At 30.3% G+C, this 12011-nt stretch overlaps 1 long non-coding RNA gene across 1 annotated transcript; it reads right to left on the reverse strand.

Annotated features, from left to right (window-relative positions):
* Positions 1-3124: 3124 nt before the first annotated feature.
* On the reverse strand, positions 3125-11186 carry LOC147808715 (uncharacterized). The gene is made up of 3 exons (XR_015433654.1): positions 10973-11186; positions 9663-9807; positions 3125-5282 (listed from the first exon to the last, which is right to left on the reverse strand). It is a non-coding gene; the product is annotated as an uncharacterized LOC147808715 (long non-coding RNA).
* Positions 11187-12011: the final 825 nt, after the last annotated feature.

Here is a 12011-nt window from a genome sequence, read left to right on the forward strand (position 1 = left end):
ACTAATTATTAACTGCAAACTCCGCAAAAAATAGCAAATAGAAAAATACGTAATCTTAAATTTTCATGGCTAGCTTTCTTTTTAAATAAGTTTGTTTGAAATTTTCGTTTATTGCAAGATATTTCGCATAAGGACGCGTACCCTCGCTAAACTGTTCCCGTACCCCTGGGGGTACGCGTACCACACTTTGGGAAACACTGCTTTAGGGCAATATGAAGAAAAATGATTCCCTTTCTCTCCCCCACCCGAGACAAAATATATCCTAAATAGTGACCCACACCCCTATTTGAAATAGTTATACCTTGTTACCATAGTCACCCCCACAGGTCCAGACGAATAGGGGAGTTCTTACTTTAGACAAATTGTACTTACTTACACATCATTTAGAATTTTAAAAAGGTACAGAGTGATTTGTTTTGTAGTCAAGATTTGTGGTCCCCTCCTGGTGCGCTATTAGCTTTCATAAGAAAAAATTTCAAAAACGTAACAAATCAGTATACAGTGTGTCTTTCTCTTAAGTAAGAATAATTATTGCTTAAACCAGAGAATAACTCTGAGAATGATTGCAAGTTCAGCAAGAAAAGGATGGATTTGAATTAATAGAGGGGGGGGGGCAATGAATCTGGGAAACGATATATTAAAAAAAATTCCAAACTAAAACAGCTCATTAATTTGGAAATTCTCAAGACGAGGTTAGAAAAAAAAATTTAAAATAAATAATTTGACTATACGTTTGAGAGGAATACGCAATTATTCATGAAAGTCTTAATAGAAACTGAAAGGGAAAATCTAATTTTGATAAATTGACGAATTAAACGGGTATAAAAATAGTCTTCAATTATAGATTTTTTCGGAAGGGATCAAATAATATTTTAGTACCTAACCTATATATTATACTATTCACTAATATTGATTTATTTTTATATAACTTTAAATGACATTTATATTTTATGATACTAACACAGATACTATTAATCAAAATTGTTTATTGATCATAAAACTAAGTTTATTTAATCAAAACACTATAATTTGCATTAAATACCATTAAAAATAAAATTTCGCAGAAATTTAGGATAGAATATTGCACTATCCTTTTAATCGAATAACCCGCTCAATTGCATAGATTTGGCTGGAACTGATGATATTCCTTTAAGCGGGGTTGACTGGTTAAGCCTTAGCCGTTGTTTCCTCAAAAATCTTAAAGATAACATCATTGATACTTTATAGCTCTATTTGATAACAATAAAAAAGAGTTATTGCTTGTACTTTATTTAGTTTTTTTTTCTCGCTACGTCATAATTTCAATCAACAACAGTTCCGCAATTGACTGATTGTTGACACGTTCTCAGCAGATCACCGAAGTCGAGCATAACTGGCTGCTGTCAGCGTGCGGGTGAAAAACTACTTGGATCAATCTGTGAAGGGACCGAGGGTGTGAGGTATTGTTTCTCGTTAAAATGTTATACGTAAGTACTTGACTTCACGCGCATGTCGTCGGTCTATCGAAGCGAAGGGAGCCTCACCTCGGCAGAGTTCAAAATTGTGATGGCATGTCTTCAGATGATTGTCAGGAATGTTTACCAAACCGTTACCAATAGCCCATTGAGCAGCTTTAGTGCGACGTAAACAACAACAATGAAAAAAAAATTTACGTGGTAGCACTATGTCACCAAATTATCTCTGAAGTTATCTGAAATCACGTATTTAATTTGTCACGTCTGTCAAAATGTGTTTCGGTATAAGTAAATAATTTAAAAACAGCGGTAATTAAAATTAAAAAAAAAATTCTTTTGCAATGAAAGGCAAAATTAATGGGAAAGTGGTACTAATTTGCTTAGGAAAAACGTAGAAAATTACTTCAGTTTTATTAACAGCTGTCCCTCTTTTCTTTTTCTCTGGCCTTTTAATTCCTAGTAAGAATATATATATATTTTTGGTATTCTCTCTTTAAAAATAAAAAGTCAAACAGCTGATAAAAAATATTTGTTAGATTACGGAATTATATATTTTACTGAAATATAAAATTCAAAATAATTAGTTTGGAAAAATCTTTTTTTGATTCATATTCAAAAATGTATTAATGATTTTGTAAATTAAAGAAGTTTCAATTATAAATAACTGTTTCGCTAAGATTTAAATAACTGCATATTAGTTAAATTGTTTGGAAGTGAACCGCGTTTGAAATATTTGACTTTTTATGCAGGAAAAGACATGGTGTTTCACGTTATATTTCATCTCACCAAATATTATTAAACTTCTAAATTTATTTCTCACCTATCCTGACATGAATAAATACAAAGAAATAATGAAAAAAAATATATTTAATGAAAATTCTGAGTCAAAGTGTTAATGCTGACGCTCAGTTCATTTAAGTAATGTAATAGATGCATATTGAAATACTAAAAAGTAAGCCGTTATGTTACAAAAAGCAACATTTATGGAGTTCAGGTACTTATTCGTATAGATTAATCGTAAACAAGCGCCATACTATTATTGTCGCCAATGATGCTTAATTAATATGGGTAATTCCTATTATATAAATTAAAAAAATTACTTATTTACAAAAATTCCAAGTTAATGGTTAATTTCGATATTATGCCTAGTAATGTTGAATACAGTTAATCTCAATTTTAATGGGCTGAACAACAAAAAACAGTTTTTGTTATGTTTTTGCTTATTAATTTTGTCAGTATATACCGTTCAGTTTTGTCCACGATTTCATTGGGTTGTTCAGTACCGAGTTATTGTTTTTTTGATTTTATTAATCCTGTTCGAAGAGTGGATATTTAGCTAGTTGAAAATAAAAAAAAAGTTGAATTACAGTTCGTTAAAAATAAGTTAACTAACGCTTTTCGTTTCCCGAAACTCTTGTTTTTTTCTCAGGTCAAGAGCTAGCCCTTGTACAATACTTATCAATATTTTAGTCAAATAACTTCTAAACGTACTATTGGACGTATTTTCAAAATTTTAATTAAATATAGTAGCATTAAATTCTAACTTGAGATTCATTTAAACTGAAATAGTTGCAGTGTTATAGTAGTAGCACCTTGGATACATATGTACTATAAAATAGTATCTTTCTCTTGATATACATCTTCAAGAAAGAATAAATAAATGAGATAAATTTTCTTTTGAATATATTTATTTTTAGTGGTAAGAGTACAGCATATGTAAAAAGTATAAAAAAGGAAGAAAAAAAAATTATTCAAGTTGGATCTGAGAATTTGAAGCACGTATATTTGTTTTTGTTCTTACACAATAGACAGAGTATGGTAGCTAGCTTGACTCTATGAAGGTGCTTGCAGATGCAATCATATAAGGTCTATGACCACTATCAGTGGCATCATCCTGAGAAAAAGAGCAGCTAAGTCTTTCTTTATAACTATTGCATAGCTGCCAACCTTATGAATCAAAAATGAGGAACACTATATGCGACAAAATTATACGCACTAATTACGAGAGTAAGATAAAAATTTAATTATTAAATCATAACATTAATAGACATACATTTAAATATGTAAATTAGTAAAACAAAACTATAAACACTATCTTTTGTGGGAAACTTATAATATTAATGTTTTATAATTAGGAATACCGGTATAATATATTAAAAACAAACATTACCTATTAATATATAATTATTTATCTCCAAATTATAAAACACTGGTAAATAATAATCTACATCATAAACAAATATTTCTGATGCAAGTGTTTAAATACTACAAAAAAAAAATTTCAAAAAATAATAATTTAGTGAAATAATCAGCAACAGACAGCTATTGGAATAATATTTTCCAATAAAAAGCTACTAAAAATTACTTTAGCACAATAATCACAGGATGCATGCTTGTGGCGATCAGAAAAAAGGATTGGTTTAAAATCAAAAATTTTATGAAAATTCAGAATTTTTATAAAAATATCAGATTGGATTTAAAAATTAGGAACAAATCCGAAAAATTCTGAACAGTTGGCAGCTATGCTATTGTCTGCTTAGTCAGCTGTAAAATAAAAGCATTTTTCTAGATAAAAAAATAGAAATCATGTTACTTTAAAATTCTACAGTGGATCAGAATCCAATCAAAGACTTCAGTTATATTAATAACTGACAACCGTGCCCGAAAATAAAGAGCTTAATTATTTTTATGAATTTAAAAAATATACAATTATATTTAATACATATAGCAAAATCAATGACTGAAATGTTATCTTGTTACGGTACAGAGATATTCTTCAAACTAAATGAGACTCTGCATAAACCATTGTAGAAAATCAAGTCCTGGTAAATATATCTCACAGAAAAGCTTTAAGCAGACAATGCTGTGAGACCATTCCCCGGGACAAACATGAATCATCAGCAGAATCCAGGCAAAAGCTAGAAGAGAACAAGTTGCTTCAAATTAATATTGTAATCAAGATACCTTGTTAAGATTTCAACCAATGGTTAAGTATATAGATAAAAGCACAACTCTTCAAATTGTGAATCTAATAAAGGATTGCATACATTAGTTTGAATCAATTTGAATTACAGAGTGAAAGAACTTTTAGCACAGAAGTATAAGTTTTAAGTTATAAGCACAGAAATTTTTTTATTATTATTAAATCTGGCATATCCATCTTTTCCCACGCATATGGCATACTTGCGACACTTTCAGAGTGGTCTCACAACTCTTTTGGGAGGAAGCATCACTCAAACTCATACTCGGGGATTTGACACATCTGTCACTTTAAAATCAAGACATAAAAAAGGAGTGTAAATTATTGCAACATTAGCTTTGTTGCTCGATTTTTTCTTTTTGCAGATCCCCAATTTAGTCAGGTTACTTACATCTGAAAGAGAGGGAAAGTGTCTGATTAATATTATTTAATATTTCTATTGCAGCATCAATCAGGGTTTACATATAAAGACTAATGGCTTTAAGAACAAGACAATCACAGGACATTACATCACAGCATTTAATAGTTAGTCACAGCACAGATTTTATTATATTTTCTTTACACAACATAAATGACCCCACAGCCAATTGTTCAGTTGGTGTGTGCACTGTTGAGTCACCGTTTACCCTAGAGACAGCCACGTAGGCTTCTTAAAGGCACGAGTCCATGATGGATCATGGAATGTGCATGTTGTGTTATCCCCACGCTGACTTTTAATGATGAGCCAGTACATGTTGATGTGTTTGTCCATTGTTCAGGTTTGATTGCACTGTTCCCAGTTTTATAGTATCTAATCATCTAAATTCTGTCGACATCACCAGTTCCTTAATGAATATTATTTTCTAAACCTTTTACAAGAATAAAAAATAAAATCATAAATTAATTTTCTAAACTTATTAGTATCTAGATCAAACATTAAATTAGTTTTTATTTAGAATGCAATAAATGCCACTGATAAAAACAAAAGTAATAAATATTTTTGAAATAATCAAAGTAAAAGAATATATATTATTAATAAAAGAGGAATATACTAACTGGTAGGGCACTGTCTTTTCCTTAACCACGGTGTGATTAAAGACAAATACTGATAAACATTAAAAGATCATTTAATTCATTCTGACTTTAATTATTTTATTAATACTGTAATAATTTATAAACAGTGCTGTACTAACAGTAAACAATCCATACTATAACAATACAGTTGGGGAAAAAAAACTCACAACGATTAAGGTATAATGCCACTGTTAAAAATATACAATTCTCCGAATAATCAAAACATTATAGTAATAAAAGAGAAAGATACTAACTGAGACACTCATATTAGCTTCTGTTAAGTCTAGATCTCATTTAAGCTAACAAAGAATAAAATTAGATCAATCTCCGTGCAATCTAAAATTTTTTATAATCTCTTTTAGTGTTGAACATATACCCATTGCTATTTAGAAATAGCAATTGGCATTATTCATTAGCGTTATTAGCATTATTCATTTAGTATATTTTACCAAAGGCATTTAAAGTGGAAGAGTATTTATAATTCAGGTACAATGCTCTAAACAATCTTCCCTCTGTCCTTTAAGGGTAGAACCAGAATCATTGAGAGAGAGAACTAGTCATAAAATATTCTATTGCATCTAAAAAATTTTCTGCATTGTGTAAAGTAGCACAGATAAGAATATTAGAAAAAAACTCTCTACTGAATATTTTTCTTTACAGCATCATAGTACTAAATCTGTTCAAGTACTGTCAGGGATCTGTCCAGACATTCTGTAAAAGGTCCGTATTTGTAAAATTGGAAAAAAATTACTTGTAATTTGTGAATATAAAATAAACGTTAAGTCACATTCTTTCAACCAGGGTCCTGCTTTTGTGAATTTGTGCAAATAGGGTCTGTTATTGCAAAATAAAAAATAAAAAAAAAAACTTTTTCAAGGAGTTTTTAAATTGTAAAGACTTACAAGATTATGTCCAACACTGTAAAATTATAATTAAAAAAATTAAAATTTAAAAAATAAACAGCAATTGCTGCTACTAAATTAGAGATGCAACATACAAATATTTGGTATTTTGCCTATACTGCTGAACGCAGAATATTCATTTCGGACGAATAAAGGAAGAAGTGTCTGCCGAAGACAAAATTTATTTAGATTACATCTGTCGTTCTCCCCCCCCCCGGGAAGGGCTTATTCGATTAACAAAACAATAATGAAGATAAACGAATTTGTGAAGGGTCTGAGTAAAGGATAAATTATTTTGTGAAATGTCCGTTTTTATGAAAAGATATTTTGTGAATAGTTCGTTAACGGACCCAAATCTCTTCTAAACAGATATCTGACTGTGACTACTCTTTCTTATTTGTATGGGATGAGTTCTGGTTATCTGGCTAAATGTCAAGACAAGATTACAATATTTTTATATTATTAGTATATAAAGTTGTGTATAAATACACTTCTTTTTTTAGCAACTTTGCTATGCATTCTTCAAAGATGTTTGCCAGTTGAATATGGCCCTGGCAGTTTAAATGCATGTGATCTTAACCAATACATTCATCCACAGATAAAGCTGATTCACAGAACATTAGCCCAAGTAAAATTCACAAAGTTTTAATTACTTCATTGAATCGCTTTATAGTGACGTTTTCAAGATTAACAAAATGTTGATGCATACGCTGATCTTTCAGCAAGAGAAATTTCTAAACTCAGGGGTAGAAGTGACCAATGAGAAAAAAATAGGATTGTTTTGAAAAAAATATAGGATTTTCTAGGAAAAAAATATAGGATTTTCTGGAATAAAAAATAGGGCAAAAAAGATCTAAATTAAATTGAAAAGCACGGATGATATATGAATAACTTTAAAACTTAATTATAAAACACTATAAAAAATTTGATAAAAAAAATTATATAAACAATTTTCCGCAGTTGAATGGTGATTGGCGTCGCATGATTTTTATTATCAAATCACTTAACTCATTGTATAAAGTGTGAATCAATGAGTTATTTTTAATGTAATAGCTTTAAAATATTATCAAAAATTGATCCAACACTGATAAGGAAATGTAAATAATGTAAATAAGCTGATAATAAAGGATCTTCTAAGACTTTTTTAATGCTTGGAAATCTATAAAGCTTTACCAAACTACTTTTCTGTTTAGGTAGATCTTCTATAAAACACTCCTCTAAAGAAGGCAAAAGATGCAGGATTCTTTCGCAGACAGTAACAACAGAAAGCCATCTGTTGCTCACGTATCGCAACACTTTAGAATATTCACAACCAAAATTATCAATTTCCTTTTTGAGATCCTCTTTCCTGGAAGGAAATTAGGAAAGCCATGAATAAATGTTTTCCAAAAAGTCAATAATATTCCCAAATTCTTCAATAGCTAAACCTTTTCCAAGGGCATTATGAATAACATGTAAATTACATGTGCCCAAATTTATTAATCCATACTTCCCAATCTCTGTAACTTCTTTGTCGAATAGTTGAAAAACACATTTATTAACATTCGGCCCATCAGACCCAAGCATCACTATATGCTTTAAATCTATTTCACAAGAATTTAGAATTGATTATATTGCATTAAAAATGTTGAGAGCAGTTGCATGCCCCAACAATTCTGAACCCAAGTATCTTTCGGATATACCACCATCACAAGAGCACCAATATCGAATGTGCACATCAAGTTGTTTCAAGTTTTGCTCATTAAGGGTCTCGTCAAACATTAATGAGTAATAAGGTTTTTCTCTCTTGAATTCGTTGGTGATTTGCTTCAAAAAGTAAGGACCAAGTCCATGTGATATAGAATAAGACACTTTGGTGGAACATAAGGTCATCCCAGTGCACAAATTTGAGTCTGGGAAGACAGATGAAAATACTTCTTTTATAGCATCCTGCGACAAAAAAGGAATAATTGTTCAGGGCAACATGGATTGTCCATATAATTTCAGATTGCAATATTTTGTCTTCAGAAGTAAGAGTCCATACTTTTTTTGATTCAGTAGAGCTGGCTCCTGGCTCCAAACAAACACTATTGCCAGCAGCAATTACGAGACGCTTTTGAGAAGTATCCTTTTTCTCATTATAAGTCTTTTTACGTTTTCTAGAGCTTGAATGCTGCAAAAGCTGAATTTTGCCACTATTACTGATGTTTACAGTAGGCATTATAATCATCTTTACCTTTTTTGGTACCAGTCCTAAACTTTTTGACCATTGTTTTTATCCTCTAAATCAAGCCAATCATCACGAAATCGTGTCAAATGATTTGGCATCTTCTACTTGTACTTATAAATTAAACACAATAAATATAAAAACAAATTAATCAAAGATAATAAAATAAAAACTTAAATAATCTAATTGAAAGTTAACATTTTGAAGCAAAATATTAACATAATTTAGTTTGCCATCTACTCAGAAAAAAAAAAGTCATAGAAAGTAGTATAAGCTTAGAAAGCACTAAAACAAGAGATAGGGAAGGGGGGAGAACACTATGTGTTCACTTACCCATTGTCATTAAGCAGTATTGAGTACAAGTGAATTTCAAAATGATCATGACTATTTGAGGAAAGAAAAATCTAGAAAATTGTCTTCTATAGTAAAAAAAAAATATTAGAGGGAAAAAATATAGGCCAATTTTGAAAAATATAGAAAATAAAGGAAAAATAGGAGGCTTTCTTAGCTTTTTGTAAAAATATAGGAAAAATAGGAAATATAGGAGGACTTCTACCCCTGTAAACTCTTCGTTCGAGAAAAACAACTCAGAAATATTTCTGTATTGTGATCTGCCGTGCCAACTACAATCGCCAAGGTGCTAAACAGATTTTAAACTTGCAAATTTAATAACAAAAAAAAAAACACATGTAGATAGTTGTCCGGGGGTGGTTACGAGTTATACCTTCTGAGTTCCCTTCTCTTTTTATTAGTTCCTGGCGGCTGGCTACCCAGAATTATTCTTCCACAGATAACCAAACAAAATCTCCCCAATAACCCCACAAATTTTATTAACCACACAAGCCAGTTTTTTAAAGTTGGGCATTGTACCCAATTGCACATCATTAGTTCCTTTATTTTTAAGAAAAGCAAAATAAATTATTATTTTATAGCACAACCATAAGTAATATTAATAAAAAAATAAATAAGTATCTGAATTAGAATAGTTACACAAGATACTAACAATGCCAACAAATGCTTTAGATACATAATCATTAAATATGTAAATAAATTACATTTCAACTTACCAACATGAATTAAGACAAAAACACAATCGTCCCTTCACAACTGCACACTTAATTTGTCCACACTGATTCCAGGGTGTGCAAACATCGATATCCCATTTTCATTCAGCATTTAAGTAATTAGCCAAATACTTCTCCAAGGAATCACCTAGTAAAAAAGTATTTTATGAAGAGAAAGAAGAAATACGAAAAGTTTGCTTTACATTGTCCACGCAAACTGTCAAAAATCTTAGGGTAATGAAAAAAATACAATTATAGATATAGTTTGAGAAGTTAAATAATTGAAAAAATTCAATTTCATATTAATATCCAATAAAGATAACTTAAATTTAAGATAACTTGCTAATCTGAATTATCTTCTAATTTATTATAGTATTTGTATTATGTATTTTAAATAAAACAAATTATTGAGTACAAATTGTTTTGCACATAATTGTGATACACCTATAGAATAAAATTTTTTTTTGAAAGTATGCATGCTCATAATTTATTTAATAGTTAAGACAACCTAAAAGAATAATAATGAATGCAGTAACTGTGAATGAAAATGATAAATATTATCTAAATTTGTTCCATTTCTCTCAGAATTTTTTTTTAGATTAGTTTACAATAAAATTGAAACAAATTATTTTAGACATGATCAAAACCCTCTTCACTATTTTTAAGAAAATTCAATATTAATCTTTCTATATATAATAAATTTTAATTAGCAATATATTTCATAGAAAAAAAAAAGATACCTCTATATTATGTCACTAAAATAAACATAAATCAACAGGGGTATGTCTAGGTTTTTCTGAGAGGTACCTATTTTGTGAAATTTTAGAATTAATTTGTGAAAAATTAAAAATTATATTAAAAAATCAACACAAAAATATGGTAAAAATATGAATTTATCGTTTCTTAAGGGATGCAAAAATAAAATTTTAAGAAAAAGTATTTTGTGAAACTACCGTTTTTCCTAAAGTTGAATTTGTGAAGGTACCGCTAAACGGTAGTAAATTCGGCCTGGACAGACCCCTGATCAAGTAATTCAACTAAATGAAATTTCATTACTAAACTGCTTCACACAATTTCGGCAGATCAAACAAAGGATTTCTAAGGAAGCAGAGAAAAACTTTGATACATGAATTTTTATAACGATTTTCTTAAAATACATACATTTTACAAACTATTTACTTTAAAATCTAACGCGTGGTATTCACAGATATTTAATAAAATTCATTAATCTTTTTAAAAATTTCATGTAATTTTTTTATATACTGCTATGAAACGTACACTAATATTATAAATCTTTAATTAATAAGAATTACCTGTAATTAAAACTTTCATGATGATAAAATATGAAATCCCGCGCAGCCAAATACAGAAAATGGCTTCCTCTAACAATAGCTTTTGTTTAAACAACGCCAATTGCTTTGGCGAAAAAGTTTGGTCACACAATCAATATAGGGTTATAAGAAGATTGATGGATAAAAGCTAGCGTCAAGCTCACTCCGCCCAGTTACCAATTCCTAAATTGACCAAATATCATTGGCGACGGTCTGGGAAACATCCCTGAGTATGATCCGAAGACATGTCATCACAATTTTGATCCTCTGTAGAGGGGATGGCACCCCTGCTTCAATGGCCAGACGACCTGCACGCGAAGTCGAGCACTTTACGGTAGAACAGTTTAACGAGGACCAATACCGCACATCCTAGGTCCCTACGTAGACTGATCCAAGTGGTCACCCACCCGCACACTGCCCGCAGCCAGTGATGCTTAACTTCGGTGATCTGCTGGGAACCGTGTCTTAACAATCAGTCGATTGCGGGACGTGATCGGAGGTGTATTGATCGAATGGATGGTATTTTCAATATAAATCTAAACAACAACAATCTGGAGCTCTTGACCTGCTCCAATTCCTGTTACAAAGTATACAGCTGCTTACTACAGCTAATTCTGCAAGGTGATATTTTCAAACCGATAAATTTGTTTTTAATAAAAGAAATAAATTATATAATTCTAAATCTCAAATCTGCTGTATTTCATAAGATTTTAAGTCATTCTGGTGAGTTGGAAGTAAAAATTTGTTTTTAGTTATTTAGAGATGTATTGTTAAAAAAAGTCACATAGTTGCTCGATTTAGAAAGAATTCGCTTTTTCAGCAGTTCTGATTTGGCCTCTTTTTACTTGTTTATTACTGTTTGCTCTTGTTGCAAGCCGTGCATCATCATAATTTAGTGTTAGCATATTGTTCGAGCTGAGAGATTAAGTTCCTTTTATAAATTATTATCTAGGTTTAAATTTCGAAGTTGGTATTTTGTTTAAAAGGTAAGAGGTGTAACGATTCTTTTCTCAATTGATAA

The sequence above is a fragment of the Parasteatoda tepidariorum genome, chromosome 5, assembly GCF_982258835.1.
Source record: "Parasteatoda tepidariorum strain Cologne lab strain chromosome 5, Ptep-v5.0, whole genome shotgun sequence".
In the NCBI taxonomy this organism is placed as follows: Eukaryota; Metazoa; Arthropoda; class Arachnida; order Araneae; family Theridiidae; genus Parasteatoda; species Parasteatoda tepidariorum.